Genomic DNA, 11,551 nt, shown 5'->3' with positions numbered 1-11,551 from the left:
TGCACAAGGTCTGCAGCTCCCTGCCTTCTTGGAAAATTGCCATTTCCCAGGTATCATTTTTCAGTTATGGTGGCAAGGGAGCTCAGTGACTCCTTCCATCCACAACATTTCAAAAATATCTTCACCTAGTAATTAGGCAACTGTGATCACGTGTACAGATAGACTGATGCTTGTTAAAGACTATTTTGTGTTAGGATCTGGTCATAGCTGCTCATATTCCTTGTGACTGCAGTAAAGTAACATACTGATTTCTGTTTTCATTTAGACAGGTTTTTATTTCTATGGGTTGTTGGAAGGGAGGTCTTTTTTTCCACTATACAGTAAGCCCAACAGGACACGATAAAATAAAGGCTAAAGTGTTGTGTAAAGCTACAACTTGCATGACAAGCATTAGAGCTAGAACATAACATGATGTGTCCACAGGCACAGCACACATAAAGCCAAGAAATTAATTGGTGTAATGCTTAGTTTTTATAAGGAAAACAGTTTGCAAATGAAGAATCTTAATGGAAAGAAATTAAAAGGAGCAGTTATAAGGAGAAAATATTTGCAGTTAATGTGAAATTTTGACTATACAACACTAATGGCTCCTAGGAAACACTTCCTGTTAAAATACTTTAGGTAGAAGCTGAAGAAAGCTATATAGTAAGGTGTGGCAGGCTACCAGAAGCAAGAGAATGACCTTGAGAGGGTCATTACTTTGTGTACTTTTCATAAATTTTGTTTGACTACAACATTTTGCCAAAAAGGCAGAACAAGACATGGATGAAAATGCTTGTAAAAGACAGCCCACCATAACTTTGTCATCTAATGAGTGTTCATTGAAGTTTCAGGTTCATTCCGATGCTAGGTTAAAAGTCATTAGTCATGTATTTTTAAGTGCTTGGCAGGACCAAGGAATTGATTCTGCAAGTCATTCACTAATGTGCATGTGAGTGTGTTCAGCTGGTGCCATAGTCACATTAAAACAAGCACTCTGATATTCACGGAAACATGCTCTCCTTCCTGACGTCTGCAGATGCAGTCTAAGGCTATATGCCATGCCTGAAAGGTGGGAAAAATTATGAAGGAAAAGTTTGTCTTAATTTGTAAAGGTTTCTCCATTATTTGTTGTATTTTTTTTCAAATACTGATTTTGGGCCAGATTATTCCTTGCAAATAGTTTGGAATTAAAGTTTCCTGATGTAGAGATGGTCTGGACAAATTAGTGATTGAGGTGTCAAATGAAGGATGTAGTCACTGTCCTGTATAACATAAAGAATAGTGAGTCATGTGGCTGAGATTTTGTGTGTAACTCAAGAAAATCATTTGCCATACTTCATAATGCCTCCTGTGATACTAGACCCCTCAGAAATAAAATAGTCATTGAAAAGAATTTTTTTTATTTGTTGTTCATTTTGATTTTGGATTTAAGCCAGGCAGCTGTTAATATGCCCCTGGGAATACGGAATGCTTTTCCCTAGCAAATAATATTAGTTTATATGAGAGGATAAGTGGACCCAAAAGGTGTTTTATATTAGATTGAGAGCCCAATAAGTCAAAAGTAAATATTTAATACATGACACAGAATGTCACACTCCAGGATTATAGAGTAACACAAACATTGTGCTGAAATACAGACGGACTAGATTATAATTCTATTAAAAGGTTTGTACCTTACAAACAATCTGCTGTATTATTTCTTTAAGAAATGATTTAGTGTGTTCCCATGAGTTAGCATACATTTCAAGATTGTAGTGATGATAAGATGCATGTTTTATGTCAAAAATGGTAATTGACTCTGCTGAATTATGATGGGGAGGGTGATGTATTATATTACCATGAATGTGTGTCACTTGCCATATTTTTTCAATAAAAGTAATTTAGCAGCAAACCTTTCTCAAGAAGAACTGCTAGTTAGTGACATTTAGGGTTAGAGTCTCAAGGATCTCAGAAGCTGATACAAGGTAGAGTTAACAGCCTTTATGGTGTAAAACATCTGTACTTTGCAGGGAAAACAAGTGGTACACCAATATGATAACAGTTCTTTGTTATACAACAGTAGGTTGTAAACCCTATTGACCCTATCCCATACAACAATGAGGTGAATAAAGTTCATTTTTTGTGAAACTGGGTAGTGGTGTATCTTCTGACAAAACAAATACAAATTTTAGTACTGGATGTAATCTCAGTTTATCCGGCTTTTAATAATGAATGTTTCCTATCAGATGAACTTTGAACTCTCAGAAGTCATTAGAGGATGGAGCTGAGTGATACTCTGTGCTCTTGAGAAAACAGTTTTCTTCTCATGACATGGGAACATGTAAGCATATTTGTTCTATATTTTGCTTTTTGTTCCACAGGTACAGCATTAGTCTTGACTGGAAGGTGACTGCTTGCAAGAACAGTCACCGCAACATGATGCTGCAATCTCCAGGTACTGTTCTATCTGTTTTTTCATATCATTGCTTCCTCCAGGTCCAATCCAAAGTTGATCCAGGCAGATCAGCAGTCCTCTCAGGAGGCAGCTTTTTCCTGATGATGTAGCCCAGTGACCTCCCCAGTACCTGAAGAGAGTAACTCACTCCTGGGGTGGGAAGTTTGTTGTAGACGTTAAAGCAGATTTCTTCTATGCTATACTGGGAAGCACAGCTGTGATGAGAAATAACTGTTCTGGTGCAGTGGAGAGAGGGTACATTGCATTGCAAAATAAAACCACGTAGGGCTGTGGTGAGGCTCATACCTTCACAGGCATGCAGAAAGCTGAAAGTGGAATGGCTAAAGAACACTCCATGCTCACTGAGGGCAGTATTTTCTAAAGCATGTGTAGCTACCAATAGGTATAGGTAGTCAGTCCTACCTGAGGACTCAATGGGATTTTGGTGTCCAGGTGTATTTTCACAGATGGGTGTTGGCTGTGACCCACTGGTCTATGCACATGATTCTCAATTTTGATTGTCCAAAGGACATGTGTCAGAATTTGAAGAGTTTCAGTTGATATAAATGTCATGTATGTGAACAATCCATACAAACTCTTTCTTTTCTAAAGACTGTGGACATAAAGTTAGAAGCCAACAGATTAGTTCCTTATTTCAAAAGGTAGAGGTTAGCAGTTTGATGCCAAAGGTCTGAGGTACAGTGCCTAGTGATGATGAATGTTTGGTATCAATTAAAAAATAAAAAACAACAAATGTTTTCAGTCACATAATCAATCTCCCTCTGCCTCCAAGTAAAATGTGGTGGCCAGATTTTCAAAATCTGCTTAGTTCTTTTGATAATCAGGCCCATAAACACCAAAGAAAATATTTCAAGAGCTTGTGTAAGCAAAAATAACCATTTAAGCATTGTCTAAATTCCAGACTGGTAGAATAAGTCTAAATGGTCACTTTGTTGTTGATGTACTGCAAAAAAAATCTCTAATGATAAAAATGCAAGAAAATTGCTTCCTTCTGCTAAACTTATTTTAGACCAAGAGTGAGTTTAATTTCAAGATGTTGTCACATCCTGGTTGGAGGTGATTGTTTGTTGACAATGAAACTTGTTTCCTATTTCTTAATATGAACCAGAAAATTATCTGTGCACATTTAACCCGAAACTAAAATAGACAAACTACTAAACTAACACAGGCCTTTGCACTATTGTTGCTGAGATTTGGTTCAATATTATTTTTCTCTCCTTTTGCCTTCTTCTTTTTGCTGATTCAGTTGAAGCAGTGTTCTCCTGTTGATCAGCCAGGTTTGTGGAAAGAAGCACTATTTTCTGTGGGAGCAAGTCATAACATTGAAAATACAGGAATGTTTGAGCACATAAGCTCTTCTTTTGTGCTTCAATTAGCCATTTTCAAGGACTAAATGCATACAGTGGAAGGACTTTCCTTACATTAATTTCCTGTTTTTCAGTGGTAGTGTTTTCATCTTATTCTTCTCTCTACTAAACTACTTTTGAAACCTCAGTGCTAAGCAGTACCATCTCTCTAGGGCATCTTCCCACCCAGCCTCCTTGGGCACATCCATAGCACTCCTAAATAGGAACAAATGCTAAGCTGATAAGGTGGGAGTGTTTCTGATATGGTTACTGATCTGGAGGACCTATTCCTCCCAAAGAGAAGCCTGCTAACAACCATTAAACCAGTGAATTTGCAGAACATTTGTATTTGGAATGTGATTTCTGTCATGTCATTCTTAAACGCTGTAAAGAAAAAAAAAGCAAACAACACAACAAACCTAGTGGTTTCATTTTCATGGTAATAACTATAAAAGTATTTAACAGACAAGAGTGGGGTAATATAACCAGACATCCCAGCTGGCATGTAATGAGCCTGCTATTCCTATTTTTTTGTTAATTTTTTCCTTTTACTTTAATAGTGTTATACCCATCTGTCCTGAGAAAAATCTGATGAGAATTTTTCCTGGTTAAGTTCATGTCAGTCTCTAGGAGAAAACCTGAACAGTTAGGTTGGTGTTCGTTTTTTGTTTTCTTTTTTTTTTGTGGGCTAGGCTTGTCTGGGCATTTGGTTCACATATGTCTCATAAACAGCCCCACCCCCACCCTCCCCCCTGTTTCCTGACATTGCTGTTGCATCTTTTCAGTAGTAGTGACTGCTCTCTCAACTGATGGTTGACTTTTCAGCTGAGAATAAAGATCTGTTACTTAGTTTGCCTCACCGTTCAACCATGAGTAATAGCAGGAAAAAGATGCTCTTGTTTGTTTTAAAGAAACACTATACAGGGTGTTAACAACCTTAATGTATAGGCACTTATAAGAAGACTTCCAATCCAAATTGCAACTTTAATAGAGCATCCCTTGAAATGGATGAGACTTAGATCCTTATATCACTCCCCAGCTACTGCTTTGTGTTTTGTCAGGATAAAAAAAAGGGATGTCACAAGGAGAGAAGGTTATCTCAAAGAAGGAGGAAATCTTGGGTGTTACAGCTCTGTCTTGCCTTCCTGATGGAGGCAGTTAGGATGTATGAGAAGAGCACTGAAGTAGGATCCCAAAATGCACAAGTGTAATTTAGATGCTCCAGAGTCCTGGAAGAATGCTCAGCACGAAATCCATCCTCTGTAGTCTGAGCCACCATTGTGGCATTTTTCCTTCTTTTTTGACAATGGTCCAGTCACAGTGAAAGATCTCACCTGATAGTGTAAGAGAGGAAAGCAGGAGCAGGTCTTTGCAAATGTTCCTGAAAGGCATATTTGACTGTTCTGTCATGCATAAATTAGTCAATTAGTAAGAGGAATTACATTGTGCTGCACCTGAGAGCAACCTGCATCTGCAAGTGCCAAAATAGATTCATCTCTCTTTTAGACTTTGCATCCATCACTTCTTTTAAAAGAACTTAGCCTTCCCTGTGCAATAACATGCAGGGGTTTTACGCTGTCATGGATTTTTTTCTTTGGTATTTTAAGCTGCTCTTGAAGCCCAAGGGGCATGTTTTGACCTGTTTCTTTTATGGTGGAAAAAAGCAGCTAGGGGTGGTTCTGAGTTTTATAACCCTACTTCCAGGCAGACATCATCATTAGCATATATGGAGCTGTTTATCTAAGAAATCCTGTGCTGGCCTGGAGGGCAGAGGTTGTTTGCACTGAATAAATATCTTATTTGAGATCTCAGACAGTGTTGGCGGGTAATAAAAGAAACAGCGGCTATCAAACTGGAAGATGAGTGAAATAATTTCCCCTGTGTGGAAGTATGAAGAGGTGGTTGTCCCCATCTAAATGCTGCAGAAATGAAATTAAAAAGAATAAATGTTTGCAGTTCTGATGAATGGAAAGTGCAGTAGTTTGACTACCTTTGAGTGCTTTGCCTCATTCCTTAGCTGCTGTTCACCCCTGATCCTCACAGGGTATCCGAGCAATAAGCATCGCAAGGCAGTGCAGAAAAGGGTTGCACAGCTGTCAGTCTTCAAAGGAGAGCTTCTAGTTGAGAGAGGGAAACATGGGCAATATTTCAATACCATGTCCTACCAGGCTCTGTTGTGCTCCGACAAGAGCACTAAAAGCTGTTCTTCACTGAGAAGCTTTTCAGGCCATTACTTACAGGTTTCATCTTTTCTCTATCACTCTGAAGAGGATTGTATTTGATCTATACAATGCAAAGATAGTATGTGAAACACAAAGTACAACCCAGTACTGAATACAAAAAAGAATAAAGTCAAACTCCAAATTGCTTAGTATGTTTATAACATGAGCAAACATTCCATGGTGAGCTAAAGTTTCAGGCCAGTGAATGGTCCCCATAGGACTGTTTAAGCCCTTTCCTTTTCCCATGTTTTCCATTTATGACAGTGGCTGTGCATTTATCCAAATTTTAGCTCAATATGTTTCACATTTTTGAGTGAAAATATTTTTACCCCTTCCACATCTAAGCTGTCCAGAGCAGCTGAACTTCATGAACCCCATACCAGTAACTCAGTGCCATAAAAGATGGGAGAAAATTTCCATGCCACTCTTCTTGATACTAACCTGAGCATACTCCTCTGCAGTATATAATGGGATAGAAATACTTCAAGGAATTTCCTCTAACAGTTTTCATTCCACCCCTATTTCTCAGCTTCACTTAAAGCTGATGAGCTCCAGTGGGCCTCGGAGGGTCCTTAATAAAATCTACCCTTAGGGAAAACACTCTACTAATTAAAGTCTGTATTCACAGGATGTTTACAGAGAAAAAAAAAAAAAATTGTGTAGAGTTTGTAATGGGAGAAACTGGTGGGAATTTCAGGAAAAGTTGATGAAAAGAATGCTGCAAATAGGTACAGGAAAAAAAAAGACAAAATTTTGTAGTCTTAAATGACTATGTATTCTCAATGCTTTTTGAAAAATCACATTTAAAAAGAAGTTTTTTCCTTACTTTATATAAAGAGACAAGAAGAATTAGAGTGTAAGGAGAATAGTTGTAATGGAAAAAAAGTCACTTATTTCTATGTGTCCCTTTTAAAATGAGGTATTAAGTATCCTTGAATGCAAACCTAGTTACAAAAAAGTAACAATGAATTGCTTTTGGTGGAATAATCAGGCCTTGGAAAGAAGAAGAAATGACTTACCAGCATCTCAAACCTAAAGTTTTCTTCCTGGCAAAAGAGGTGTAGAAGAATAATACTGCTGGGCAAAAATGCTCTGAGAGGTGATAAACAGAAATTTGAAGTGACCTATGTCTGGGTTTGCAGTGCCTGGACTCTCTTTGGAAGACAGCACACACAACAGTAGATAGAAAACAATGCTCTGTGTCACTGCAGGCAGATAGTTGGCAACAGGCAAAGCAAAGAAGTAAAATCTGAATTAAGATTTCTTAGTCCTTTAGTTCATTAATTCCTGTTGCAAGGTAAATGGTAGGGAAGGATGAGATGGTGGTGACTGCTGTAACTCTAATTAGAGCAGTAGGCATGACACATGTGAGGTCATACATGGAACTTGCAAGGAAGAAAGGCATTAATATTCAAAGGTAAAATTTTAAAGTTATTGAAAGGTAAATCAGGTGTTAGCATGCCTCAGCCCACAAGTATCATTATAATCTATTTTTGCTAGCTAAGGCTTCCTTTGCCTTCCTGATAGTAATCCTAAGAATGAAAGTAGAGGAGCACGAACTTCACCTGGCCTGTTTGATTGCATAGATCTGGTCCTGAATCCTCAAATATTTCTTTCTCTCAGTCAGTGGGCAAAATATAGACACAGTAGATGGCTCTGGAAATGTTTTTTGAGTATAGAGGTCAGTATCAGTAGCTTCAGCAGAAGACAAGATACTAGTGACAAGGTAGGGTCTCTTGCTGTTAGTGTGTCCCATTTATCATTAGAAATTTTCTATTCTCATTCCACTTAGAAGAGATTTCTTTAGAAGGAATGGTCTGCATTACTCCTACTTGTCCTGATAGCTTGAAACTGTGCTCCTTCTCCAGCAATGAGATGCCAGAGACTCAGGGGGTGTAGTTGTGCAGTACAATTGCCTTTCTAAAAGGTGATGTGGTGGGGGGGAAATTTAAAGAATAGTTCACAGGGATTTAACTGTAGGGTTCCCACTGATGTTAGTTTACCCCCTGTGAGTCTGACAGGGTAGATTAAGCCACACTGGGGAAAATAACATTCATGCTCAGTCAGTCACAAAAGATCACTGCTATTGTGTCACTCTGAGAGGAGACAGTAGGTATTAGCCATCGCAGTCGCAGTTCTCTTGATTTGACACTTGTTAAGCCAGTTTTATATTCATTGATGGAGTGCTTGTGGTAATAAGCAACTAAGCTGACACTCTGTGATCCTGTAGCTAGGGCTGATAGAGGTACTAAATGAGATATCTTCAGCTTAGTGCTGTGAGAGGGGCTGTTTTTTCTTCCTGGAGTTTATTTGTTAATAAAAATAATCCAGTTTAATTAGTTTAGAGTAATGTCCTGCTGTGTTCATACGGAACATGATGGTTTGGGCTGGATTCAGCAATCCTTTCTTCCCAAGAACTCCAGACATCTTTTATCAAGTCCCTGAGATGGTTAGTCCCTCTGCCTTATTCGTGGAGAGAGTGGTGGATCTCTGATTTGTTCTTCCTGTCTGCCTGACGCATCCTTCCATAGTTACATTTTTAGTTCTTGCCACTTGCTTCTCTTCTGCTGCCAGATACCAAAGAGTTAAAATGGTTCGAATCCACCACAGTCTCTCTTCCTAGTGAGGGAGGGGGGAAGTAAATGTTCTGTTTCTTTATTTTTCTTTAGATGTGTCACAGAGGTTGCAGAAAAATGCAGTAAGTGACAGCATCTTTCATGTTATTCTGTCATTTTTCTGAAATAAGAAAATTTCAAGCACTTATGAGTTAGGAACACTGACTCATTACCAACAGAAACAAACAATTCCAAATGTCTGAGTAAAAAGAAAAAAAATCCCACAATGCAGCTGCTACTGTCAAGCAGCAGAAAATAACCTGCTGATAATCTGTCTGTACAGCCTGACTTCCTGAAGGGCTATACAGACAGTATTCTTACAGCCAGCGTGGACTGTACTTTTCTCCTTATTGTACAACTTAAAGAAACACAAGAAAAATTGCGTAATAATATAGTGTTACAGTAGAGTATATACCTGCAAGAAGCAAAAAGAAGAAAAAATCTTTTCAAGTGAAGATCAAATGCAAAAGTACAGACAAAATATATGTTAAAGGAATATAACACTTAGAATTTTTATGTGTCCAGAAATTCATCCACTTTTGCTTCTCTGTAGCTTATTATGCTGTGGCTAAGTACTGCAAAAATTTCCCATGTACAGTTTAATAAGTAAATGAAGAATCAGTAATGACAAAGCTGACTTGGTTTTCTTTTTTGGATAAATAGAAAGAATTAATTTTGCACTTAGACCCACCATATCTAAAATAATAATGGATTGTTTCCATCCCAGAAATAGTTTGATGTCTATCACTTATATAAGTTCATCGTTTTTGTGTGTATGTGTTCTCTGAAACAGCTGTGTTCAGGTTAGGATTCCTTGTTTCTTTGAGTGGACACTGGTTGCCATTCTTCAATATTTATTGCCTTAAGGCATTAATCATAAACAATTTTCCATGAGTAGTTGCTATGTGAACAGCCAAAGTTTATAATTGTGTTGCTCAATTATAGATGGTCAGAAACCCACATGATATAATTTCTATTTCTGGACTGAATGACCATGCATGCTCTTCCAGGGTGAGTATTTGCATGGGTGAACTGAAAATCCTATTTCCATGTATACTTGAAATACACTTCTGCATTTGTGCCAGAAAACAGGATTGCTGAGGAGGTGAATACAATGGGAAATTCATTTAAAAATTGAGTGAAGCTCTTTGCCTTGATCTAGAACTGACATTGCAAGATGAATTTTAAGAGAAAAATAGTAACTATAAATCTGTTTACTTTTGAGTGGCGATGAACTGTTCTGAAGTATACGCTTCTCAGTGTATTTTTCCTGACCTTACTTTTTCTTTTCATGGGATCAATTAGATTTCTACAGGTTTATTCTTTGCTCTTGATTTTTAAGAATTTTAAAAACATTCTTGGCTGCATCTGTAGATATGTTCTCATATGCCTCTTCCGACTTCTTCTGACACTTGCTTGTACACTAGGAAGATCAGATGGATGCAGAGAAACATAATCTGCTTTCAAAAATGATGCCCTTCCTTAACTGATCTCAATGTTTTATATACTAGGGGTTTTATCTTTAGCAATTTTGGTTAACACTTCTGTGAATTTAAATTAGAGCTCTTAATAAATAGTCTCTGTTGCATTTTCAAAACCATCCTTCATTGATTTGAAAATCAATAAACCATATCTAAAAAATCTGACATGCTAATGAATATTTGCTCAAACTACTGTTTAAAGCCAAGTAAATTTTATATTGAGCCCAGGAGTGATTATTTAAATGTTGGTTAGTTAGCAGGTCATAGTCTTTAGAATAGCACCATTAATTTCAACAGCTCTATTGATTTCATACCTATGCAATCTGAATTGATAGCAAGTTCCCAAGCCAGTTGGTTTCAATTGATCCAGAAACTTGTTTCAGCAAAAGTATTGTGAAAAATGTGGACAGTTAGTGTGCAATAACTCTTGTTTCAATGTTAATTTTTGTTTCACTCCAAAAAACCAAAGTCAGATATGAACATTCAGACTAAGGGATCAAATGAAAATTATACTTTTGACCTAAATAATACGTTTGACATACAGTGCGTGATGTTGAGCAGAAGGTGAACTCATATTACAGTTCTATTGAGTGCTTTTTATTTGAATATTGAGCTGGAAATCTTTGAGGAGTACACTTCTGTATGAAAACCAAAAGGCATCCTTTGTTCTCTTCACAGTACTTGAACTTCTTAGTTTTGACTGCAACAAAGCAATTCAGAGCCACTGGCTTTTCCTCTCATTTTGCTCATCTTCTTTTCCACTCCCTTTTTGGATTTCATACAAAAATGATCTGTCCCATACACCCTAGAGAGACAGTAGAGTTCTTGCATAAGAAATATGGATTTCTTTTTTAAATGTTTCACAGGAATATGATAGAATACTCAGGAGCAGAGTCTTGAAAACCACAGGAAAGTAAAGTGTTAAGTGAGCCAAAAACCTGGTGTGTGCACCTGGCTCAGAAGACTAGGCAGCATGAAGTATAAATTGCAGTGCAAGTGAAAGATACAGATTTTCAGTGATTCTCTGAAGGCAAATCAGTCCAATGATCCATATTTTGTGAGTCATTCTGTGGTTTTTCTCTTCCTTTTATGTATCTGCTTAGTGCTGTCAGTACTTATTTCTGTGGCACAGGTAAACCTCCATGAGCTGCTGGGCTTGGATTCTGTATTTCCAAATATCTGCCAATTGGATGCTTTGAGGCTTTCTCTGCTCTCAGTAAACTGAATCTTTCTTGGATGTGTCTGAAAGCCTTCCAAGAAATAGGCAGGATGTTACCCTTCATAACAAAGGGATTTCTTAGCCCACTGCTGTTAATATCCTTGCTCTTACTCCTGTCTTCCTTATACATCAACACAGACATGCATACTCTACTCTCTGAGCACCTATGGCAGTGAAAAAAGATTTAGCTTCTGACTAAATATGTGCTTTAAAATCACATAGCTCTTTCTC

This window comes from Corvus hawaiiensis, chromosome 3, assembly GCF_020740725.1.
Source record: "Corvus hawaiiensis isolate bCorHaw1 chromosome 3, bCorHaw1.pri.cur, whole genome shotgun sequence".
NCBI lineage: Eukaryota > Metazoa > Chordata > Aves > Passeriformes > Corvidae > Corvus > Corvus hawaiiensis.
This window is presented reverse-complemented; position numbering follows the sequence as displayed.